This window comes from Gossypium hirsutum, chromosome D04 (assembly GCF_007990345.1).
Source record: "Gossypium hirsutum isolate 1008001.06 chromosome D04, Gossypium_hirsutum_v2.1, whole genome shotgun sequence".
In the NCBI taxonomy this organism is placed as follows: Eukaryota; Viridiplantae; Streptophyta; class Magnoliopsida; order Malvales; family Malvaceae; genus Gossypium; species Gossypium hirsutum.
In genome coordinates, this window is record NC_053440.1 from 38,021,235 (window position 1) to 38,031,872 (window position 10,638).

Here is a 10,638-nt window from a genome sequence, read left to right on the forward strand (position 1 = left end):
ATATATTTTTTTGATAAATCAATGTTGCCTTCAAAACTGGATTGAGAAGATGGGGATACTTCGGGTAATACATTTTTGGCAGGAATAGATGAAAATATGAACCAAACAACTGCATTTTGTGAACTAGTTGAATTAGATTCCTATTACATTTACCCAAGTTATAGCTTTATGAACTTAAAATCCGCTCCAGAAAACGCAACATATTAAACACGGAAAGGCAAAAATTATGTGGTATTTATATGTACTTATCTATCAGACTTTAACCTTTGAAAGGAAGGAAAACAAAAATGGGAACCATAAAAGCAACAACACTAGTAGACACTCTCAGCACCACAAAAATTAGCATACAAGGGCCGTTTGTTAGACATTTAAGCTAAGGAAAAAGTAAACCTGGATTCTTTAGTCAGGGCTCTACTAATGACACTGCAACTCATAGCTCCATTCATTCACCTTACAGCGTTATTCTTCCATTTCCTAACAAGAAGTCAAGAGCGATGATCAGGTGACAAAACATTGGGACAATGAACCTGAATAAAAATTCGAATCAAAGTACTTTACCACTTTAATACCACCAGACAGTCCCAAGTCCTGAACTGAACTTTCTGACATGCAATTTGCATGCACAATGGGGCCATTGGCTGCACTCCCATCAGTAGTTCCCACCCCACCATCCTTTGATGGGATAGTCAAGAATGCTGCTCCCTTAAACATCCATTCACCCCTGTCCAGGCTAAAATAATCTTCAAATAGCTCGCCACATAACAAGCACGCACACTGATTTTCATCTGCAGGCACCATACGCTCAGCCTTTTCTGTTTTCTTTTCCAACTTGTTCAGAGAACCAGTGCAATCAAATACCAATTGCCCAGGCTTTCCAGCAAGCCAATCATCTGACCTCATGTACCAGCCCCTCAATGCCCTACCAGAACCTCTTGATTCAGTCTTTGTCATTTCATGCCACTCTAAGTGTCTATCAAGCCGTCCCTGAAGCTTAAGTCGAAGACCACATAAGCTGCAACAATGTGGAAGGTCATCCAACAATCCACTGATCACAGATGAATGAAATTCTCTGATTACCTCTGGCCTGAGTTCTAATCCTATCAAGCTTTCTACTTCTGTTGAGGTGGACTGATGTGGGGGAACTGAACATTTTGGAGCAGGTTCATCATAGGATACCTCATTCATTGTGGAGGATCGAGGAGCATCAGACAAACTCTGAATGTCCGAACTCTTGTTCATTGATTCACTTGGCCTCTCAATTTCCGGGCTCTTCTGTATTTGGTTGGGCATCTGAAGAGATGGTAGAGATGCAGCATCCTTCTTTGATACAGATATCAAACCTTTTGCAACTAATGAGCTCAGAAGGTTAGATATTGGATTTGTATCCTTGCTTTCGGCATCAGAAGTTTGCGATGGGGCATTACTAACAAGAGATGAAAGTGGTGGTCCAGGAGGCAGTGGCAACTGTTCTACTTTTTCTGGGAACTATTCGGAGTAGCTGTTATTGCATCATGGGTTGCATCTGATGAAATTGCAGCATCAATCAAGCCTGAGGTTGTTAAAACAGCTGGAGGCCAATTTGGGAGAGGAGGCTGTGAAATTTGCCCAACAACTTGAGAAATCTTAGTTGAAAGGTTGCCAGTAAATGAAGTGCTGGAGAGGATTCCACTCTTCATTACAGCAGCTAATAGACTACTAGTACTTGATAGTTCTGAAGTTTCAATAGCAAGTGGATTAGAACACTCCAATGCACTTCCAAGTGCTGAGGCTGCTTCTACTTTGGAGATCTGAGACGGAAGAGGCTTCTGAGTCTGACCAGAAGTTTCAGCCTGCATGGAGTCTGGTAGGGGTGGCTGTGAAAGGTGATGATGACGGCTAGGAAGCAAAGAAATCGGAGCAGAAGTCTGAGGAGAGTCTCTATGAGACCCAACACTCAACTTTCCTGAAAAATGAGATGGTTTTGGATCAGCCCGAGGCAGGGAAAGAGCTTGCTGATAATCTGGATCAGCCAATTTCTGTAGCTGTTGATGGGTATGGCATGCAGGAAATGAAGGTGAAGGTGAATGCTGGCGCATAGGAGACTGTTCAGGAGGTAATGCAGTTCCTACGGACTTTAAACACTGCTTTCCAGAAGTACCTGTGGATCCTGATGCCACATTCGCCAAAAACACAAAGCCTGGGGTTCCCAAATGGGATGAACCCGTTCGAGGTCGCATTCCTATCCTGGCCAGGGAAGAACTTGCACCAGTAGGCAACCCACCAAGACTAGCAGAATAGCTCTCAGAACGGCTTGAACTAGTAGCAGGCAAACCATCTGTCCATGCGGTAGAAATCTGATGCCCAAAAGAAGGTTTGTCCTTCTGCTCAGTGGATAACGCATCAGCGGAAGTCTCTCTATCAAACCTAGACCCCGCATCATGAATGCTTTGAGGTCTTTGGAGCTGACTTTCAAAATCCTGGCATTGAAAATGTAAACCTGGTTATAAATACATTAGGGGAAAAAATCCTAGAGGAAAGAAATGAAAAAAAATAGAAAAGAAAAAAGGGAAATAATCAAACAACCATAATGTTTCTCTTCCATGTAACAAAGGTTTAAAGTAATGCTTATATTACATTACTGTTCATGCAAGCTTACCATTTTTTCTGAAACATCAGGAGTCCAACAATCTTTCCTCGTGTTATCAGAGAAGTTGGCTGCATCATGTTCAGACAACCTAGAGTGCATCTCCCACATAAACTCCTCCTCCTCAGAGTTTTTCCAGCTGCTCAACAACCCACTGCTGTTTCTACTATGTGTTCGGTGTAAACGAGGATCAGCATTCACAGTTTTGGATGCTGAGTAATTTTGAGATCCATGCTTAACGTTGAAACCATTCCTCTGGCTGGGAATAGTCTCAGTAACACTGCCTGTAGCTCCAAACCAAGGCGCATCAAGCCCCTGATCAGTAATATTCCCCCTGGTTCTTCTAACTTCTATGCCAGGAGTCTGTAAAACATCAGAACCATAGTCATAATCACCAACAGCAATTTCTCACAAACAGGCTCATTGTACATGTCTATATGAGAACACTGAATGTGCTGATAATTTTAAGATATGGGCAGAAAGGGATAAGAGAATAAATAGATTATAACATACTTTAAAACACTTCACCTACATTCATTTTAACAGATCCATATGACAGTTCAGCTATGCTGTGTGCTCTATCCGGCCTCTCAGACTCCTTTGAGTTGCCCAAAGTCCCAGCCATATCATTGACCATAACTTTTGCCTTCATCACATAAAACAAAATCAAAAGAAAACCCCTTATAGTACATACATTAAAGATGAAATGAAATCGATGGCTATGAGAAGAAAAAACGGGGCAAGGGCGGCACATTGATACAGATGATCCCATGAAGGACTAGAAAGAAAAGATATAGAGGGACGCTTTAAATTTTAGATACGAATCTTTAAAGATGCAAGTTGAAGAAAAAGAATAGGTTGAGAAAAAAAATTAAAAATGCTTGCATTTTAGAAACATGATCAAACCTCCAACCTCCATAACTGCTTCAGAAATATACCGAATAAAATCAAATCAATATCATGCCAAAAAAAAGGAGGATTATGGAATTTACCCTGCTTGATTGTTGAAGACGCTGCTTCTCTAGATACTTTGGGTTTACATGAATGCTTTGTGGTGGACGCTGTGATAGTGTATCCGTTCTAGATGTTGTGTTTCCTGAAGACGAACCATTTACCAAAGGAGTGAAGCCAAGTTCCTTTTCGATCACCTGGAGAGTCTGAAGAGGGAATACCCCTTTCCAAGTTCCAAAAAGATGTCGCATACTCTGATGTAAGGGAGGATCAACTTGTCTATATGCTTTGCAAAACACCTAAACCAGCAATCAAAATGTAAAACACCATTACGCTTGCAGCATGAGTATCAAATGCATTCTAGATAAACACACAAGTAACAGAAAAAGAAGGTTTCAGCATTTGGAAGAGTTTGAGACTCTGAGCACAAAGTAAAAGTGAATATCTTTGCTAAAGGATATAATCCTTTCCATAGCATACTCTTCAAACACTTTCTAGATGAACACAGAAGTTACACAAAAAGAAGTTTTCAGCATTTGGAAAAGTTTGAGACTCTGAGCACAAAGTAAAAAAGGATATTCGTTGAAGGATATAATCTTTTCATAATATAGTCTTCTGCAATTTCTCAGACAACAAACATAAGCACATTACAAGACATTTTCTCAAATGCCCCTAGAGCAACAATGGAGCCAAAGGAAAAAGAATGAAATCCTAACCTCTGATAACCTGGCAGCAAAACATTTAATGTAGTCTCTCCCAATATTCTTTACAATACTATCTAAAAGATAGAGTGATGGCAGCTTTTGGTCACTGGGAACCTGCAAAGTCATTTTTTATCAGCTCTCAAACCACAAAAGCAACCTTCATTGGACTAATTCTTTGCCAAAATACTAATCACATCCATACTATCATCAATGCTGTAATGAAAAGAAAGACAGTTGAGGGAGGAATGAGGATTGCAAACAGAAAAATAGGATGAACCAAACCTTTATTCTCCTCATAATGAAAGAAAAAAGTAAAAACTTTCACTAATGAGGATTTTCAGCATTAAATAAAGTTTTTGAATCCATTCCTGCTATCAAAGTTGACCGCCTTTTACCTCATCAACTTAGGCATTTAATTTCATTGACCTAAAATCTGACCCCACCTTATCTAGTTATGATTTCAATTTATCCCCTGTTTTTCATGACTTTCTACCAGCTTCCAGCCTTAATAAATGGCTCCATCACAGAAAAAGCATTCTTTCAGATCCAAGCAATCTGAGGCACCATTATATACTTTGTAGACTTCGAAAGCAGATTTTTATCATTTGCCAACTGAAAATCAAAGAGTGCGGGTAACAACAGGGTGCTCAACTTAAGCATTCACAATGGCATTAGCATTTCTAGTTCTATTTACTCATATCGCCAACCAAAAGTAATTTGAGTAGAATAACAAAAGATTGCTAACAAAAGATGATGACAGGCAAGTAGGAAAGCACTATACTCGCTTCAGAAGGAAAAATGAAATGGAGATGAACAAATATGTGACCATATAAGGAAATTGATGTGAGAAACCCAGCTAAAGGGAATAATAGCTTAAAGAGATTCCAAACCAATACACTTCATTAGATATACGTTTCATAACATATGGACTCTTCATATTCCATTTCGACATATGCCTGTAAAGTTTACAATCTCTATAATTCATTGGCCAGCTGTTTACAATTTCCAGGGCGATTAGAAACATATCAGTTCCATGAAAAAATAGAACAGACATCCAATAAAGGAAGATATTTGCAGGCAAAATGGCCTTAGACCGGAATTGCATAGACTACGAAGTCACATCAGGATATACCATTCCTGCATTTGTTAATAAAAGGAAAAAAAAAAACTTGACCAACATTATTGTACTCATATCACCTGTTAAGATAATATAAAAATTGAACTCAAAAGAACTCTGCGAAACATTTTAACAAACCTATATCGAGACGCACATTGATGACAGCAAAACTAAAAAAAATATCCATTAATCCCAATTTACACTTACAATCCAAATTATCTTTCCTTTTTTTCCCCACAGTATAGAACTTGCAATTTATTTTCCTGTACAATTCAATTTCAAGAAGAAAGGAAGAGCTTTAACGAATAAGGCACAGCTAAAACTGAGTTCACCTCAAGAATATTAGCGCAGACAGTAGCAGCAATGGCCTTGGCGGCATGAACATTCTCGCCAGCGATTATTGTCAAGTTAGTAATAATTGGTTTCGAGTTAAAAGTGAGCTCAGCTAACGCCGTCTTATACTGGCTAACTAACTCTTGCTGCTGCTGGTGTTGCTGCTGATGTGACACTGGTTGTGGTTCGTAAGCTCCACCGTCGCCACGGATCAAATCATTGGTGCCGGAATCATTGGACCGGAATCTCAAACCAGAGGCGGTAACAACTGGGTTCGCTCGTTGAGAAAAAGGCCGGATATTAGGGTTCGAAGTGAGGTCTTCAGTTAACCGTGGTTTTTTCAAACCAGGTTCTCTTGATCTATCAAATGATCTACGCGGATTCTCCATATAAGCAAATCGAAAACCCTAAATTCCTAAATCGATAATCACTCTTATTTTCATGTACAGTCAAATTAGCAAATCAAATTATCAAAAAGGGGAAAATTACAATATTACAATAGCCTAAATCGAATCTCTAAAAAAACTCCAAAACCTTATACAATAAGGGCACAAAATAAAACCCTATGGATTATCATATACAACAAAAAAGAAAAAAGAAGAAGAAGACTTCTAATTCTAATTCCATTTCCAATTATAATTCTATCTTCTAAAGATAAAGGAGCAGAGAATTCCGATCAAAAAGAAAAATGCAGAGAAATTATTTTTGGAAAGAAGAATTTGAAAGAAGAGGGAGAGAGGCCGGGTGGAGATTAAGAAAGGAAGAAGGTTAAAGGGTTTAATTGTAAATATGGAGATTGATTGTTAATATATAGGTTAGTCCAGAAGGTGAGTTGGAGGGTTTAAAATTTGAAACGGAATTCTTTTTTTAAAAAAAGGGTAAGGACTTTATTTTATGGCCTTCTTTGGGCCGTGTGAATGATAACTCCAAAAAACCCAACAATTATTTGTAAATAGATCTCACAATAATATCTATATTTACTAATTATTAAGCTTTTTATTGAGTTTGTATGACATATTAATACTTGGTCAGAAAATTATTAAAAATTATTTTATTTATTAACCAATAAAAATTTGTTTATAATGAGATTTGAACTAAGGACACGATGTATTTAAATTTTTTTCATTTATCATCTAAACTAAAGCAATCTCTTTATTCTTATATGAAATTTTAATAAATATGTTTTTATATGCATTTTTATATATTTGTGTTTATGTTTCGTTTTAGTAACAATTTAGTTTAATTTTTTTCATTTTAATTACGTACATATTTCATGTGTTACTATTAATTAGTTCCAAACTGTACATATTATTATTTATTGTATGTTATTTTTAAACACAATTTTGTATTCCAAATACGTGATTTTCATATGCATACGCATGTGATAAGATTTCTAGTATTTATTATATATATTTCACAATATGAAGGGTGAAAAAAGTATTAAATTATTTGCAATTTGTGATGTTAACAAAATGCAAATTTTCCATCAAAGTAAAATATCCGCATGGAAAAACATATACATTCTAAACATAAATGAAACTTCATGTAGCACCCTATACCCGAATTGATCGTCAAGTCTAAGCTATAATATGTTACATTCGTTTCTGGAGAAATTTCGATCGATTACAAATAAATTTCATCATTATTCATTAATTTATAAGTATTAAGAGCGTAAAACATTATATATATTCATTTTCGGGTCATTTACGAGCTTACGAAACTCAATACCATCCCAAGGTCAAACTAGGACTAAAATGAAAAGTTTTCAAAGTATGCTAGGTGGGTGTCGAGACTTTTAGGACTTTGTGTCGCGAAATTGAAGACAGTAGCCAAGCTTCCCAACTTGAGGATCAAATTGCAAAGGTTTTAAAATAAAACAGGACCGATGTCGCGACCTCAAGCAGAGGACGTTGCGACAAGATGGCCTAATGTCGAGACATTTAATGTGAGAAGTCGTGACATCCATGGCAGAATACTAATCCCCTATTTTCCAATAATAACAACTCAACATACATAACAACCATTGGCCTCAAGGCTCCAATTCAACTATTTCAACATTCAAACTTACCTAAAACATAGTTACCCTAGCATCAATATAAATTATGTACATGATTATAAACAAACTCACATATTCACATCTTATATACAAACCATTTTTGACCATTTCTAACATTGAGTAAAACATCTTTAGGTACATCCCATTGATAAAATGGAAAGGACTATACAAACTTAGGTTGAGTCGATGCAACCTTCTGGATGCCGACCGCACTTTCCCAGGGCTTTGAGAATATTTGTACCTACACACGAAACAAACGAATTGTATGTTGAGCAATTGGGCTCAGTGGTACGTTTATGATTCAAGATACATTTAACATAAGCATTAACAATATGTTTCAAGACAAATTATGCATATATATACTCAATATCTAACCAAATAATGTTCCAAAGTGCCAACCATTTTCTATCATCAATCTATGTGTGTAAGCATACTAAAACATTATCAACCAACCTATCCAACAATGCATATAAATGACTAATTCCAACTTGTTTAACATTTACCAATCGTTCAATACATATCAAGAATCAAACACACAATTAGTTAACTTTACCACATGCTATTAACACTATACTATTCATGTTCCATGGCAATAATCTCGTTTACTTTGATTTTATACCATTCAACTCATTTATGGAGTCTATTGACTCATTCACATTTATTTCGGCCCCTAGGGCTCGTGGCACACGAAGTGCATACTAGCGCACGAAGTGCATCATGGCACACGAGGTGCATCGTAGCGTATGAGTGCATAACTTGTACACAATTCAATCCTATAGCATGCCAACTATATTCGACTCAATCCGACTAGGTAACAGGGTACCAATGTTTAATCCCATTTACAATTTAGTACAATTATCATTTCTCAATCATATTCACTATCCTAATCCAATTATTAACATATCACATATACCTAATGTCATGCAATACATTTTTACCCAATTCCATAACACATATCATATTTCAAGCAATTCATGTTATTTTACATTTTATTCATTTTAGTCATATATCTCGTCAATTCACATTCAAGCTCAATCCAAAAGCTCATATTATCACTATATACTCACCTTAAAACTCCCATATGTAGATAACATGAAAATACAATCAATTAATAAGTCCTTAAATCATAAATGTACAAACTAGAGTTTTCAGTCACTCATCGATCACTTTCCCTTTTCCTTTCCCTCTCGAAGGTTTCACGTCAACCTTAGCTATGTATATTTACAAAACATATCACATAATCAATTTCCAACCAATTTTCAACCAAATATCAATTCATGCATATTTTACAATTTATTCAATTTAGTCATTAAAATTGAGACTACATAACTTTCATTCTAAAGCTTCAAATTAAAATCCAATTTTACATTTATTTATTAGGGACCTTATAATTTCTATTACTACTAAAATTTTATAACAGTTCTACATTTTATTCAATTTGATCCCTAATATGCGAAACTAACAATTAAGCTTTACTAGTTAGTCCTTTTCATAAACTAAGCTTAATTTCTATCAATTTCACACCTAAATCATTCAATTCTCAACAATGAAAACTTACCAAATATTCACCAATTCATCAAATTGATCCATGGGTTAGCTTAATCAAGTTCTTATGGTAAAAAATCTATAAAAAGCAAAGAAAAATGGCTAGGGGCTTACTTGAAATTAAGATTAAATGTCAACTTAGGTTTTTAAAGCTTTTTTCAATGGTGGACAGTGTGAAAGTTTGAAGAAGATGCTGATTTCCATCTTTTCCACTAACATTTCCTATATATATATTATGATTAATTTTAATTAAGCTTAATCAATTAGCTTAATCGTGCTTAATTAAGCTTTAAGCTTTAATCTTTAATTAATTTAAACTAATTACGGTTAACATCACATCCCACTATCATCCATTTAGAATTGGTTTATTTTTCATTTTAATCCTATGTTTAATTGCTATCTAAGTCCCCAAACCTTATTTTAATTAAAAATCTATAGTGATTTAACTTTTACAATTTAGTCAATGGGCCTTAATTAACTACATTTTTTGCTAAATTGCTTAACTAAATTTCCATTCAACAATATAATAACTCTGTAAATATATCCATTTAATACTTATGAACTCGATTTACGAAAATGAGGTCCAAAAACTACATTTTTTGACACCATTAGAAATAAGGTTGTTACACTTCAAATTTGTTATTTAATAAAAATATTAAGATTTGGGAGAAAAAAAGTAAATAAAAATGGAGAAGCTTTCCTCTAAAGAATTAGATCATTTATAAAGAAGCACGAACAAGATCAAGGCTATGATGGGGATTGTGTTGGATTTGGTGCCCTAAATGTAACAACCCAAATTTAAGTGGTGCTGGAAACGGTGGTTTTGGAACCCCGTTCTCCGATGATTGAGTCTGTAAATATTATTAAATAATATTTATGAATTAATTATAGTATTATATTGAATTTTGGTTTGACAAATTTGTTAATTGGACAATTAGTTAAGGTACAAGTGTATTAATATTAAAGTCGGTGATGTTTAAAAATGAGGTATCGGGATCTAATTTTGGTAAATCAAACTCGTAAATATTTTTATTAAATATTTACAGAGTTATTATATAGGTGAATTGAATTTTAGATAGATAATTTTATTGAATTAGTGACTAATTAAGGTACAATGATTAATTTATAAAAGTGGTAAAAATTAATCGCTATAGATTTTAAGTTGTTAAAGGACTAAAAGGACAATTTAAATAAATTTTTAAATGGCAATTTTACCATTTTTAAAACATAGTGGACGGTGGGTTAAAAGATTGTTAAAAATCTAATTATATTATTATATGTATAAAATATAAAAATTAATAAAAACAAA

General features: G+C 35.0%; 1 non-coding gene across 1 annotated transcript; it reads right to left on the reverse strand.

The window, feature by feature from the left end:
- Positions 1-203: 203 nt before the first annotated feature.
- On the reverse strand, positions 204-6,511 carry LOC107945382 (uncharacterized). The gene is made up of 7 exons (XR_005912252.1): positions 5,728-6,511; positions 4,291-4,392; positions 3,616-3,873; positions 3,156-3,269; positions 2,636-2,986; positions 559-2,456; positions 204-474 (listed from the first exon to the last, which is right to left on the reverse strand). It is a non-coding gene; the product is annotated as an uncharacterized protein (transcript).
- Positions 6,512-10,638: the final 4,127 nt, after the last annotated feature.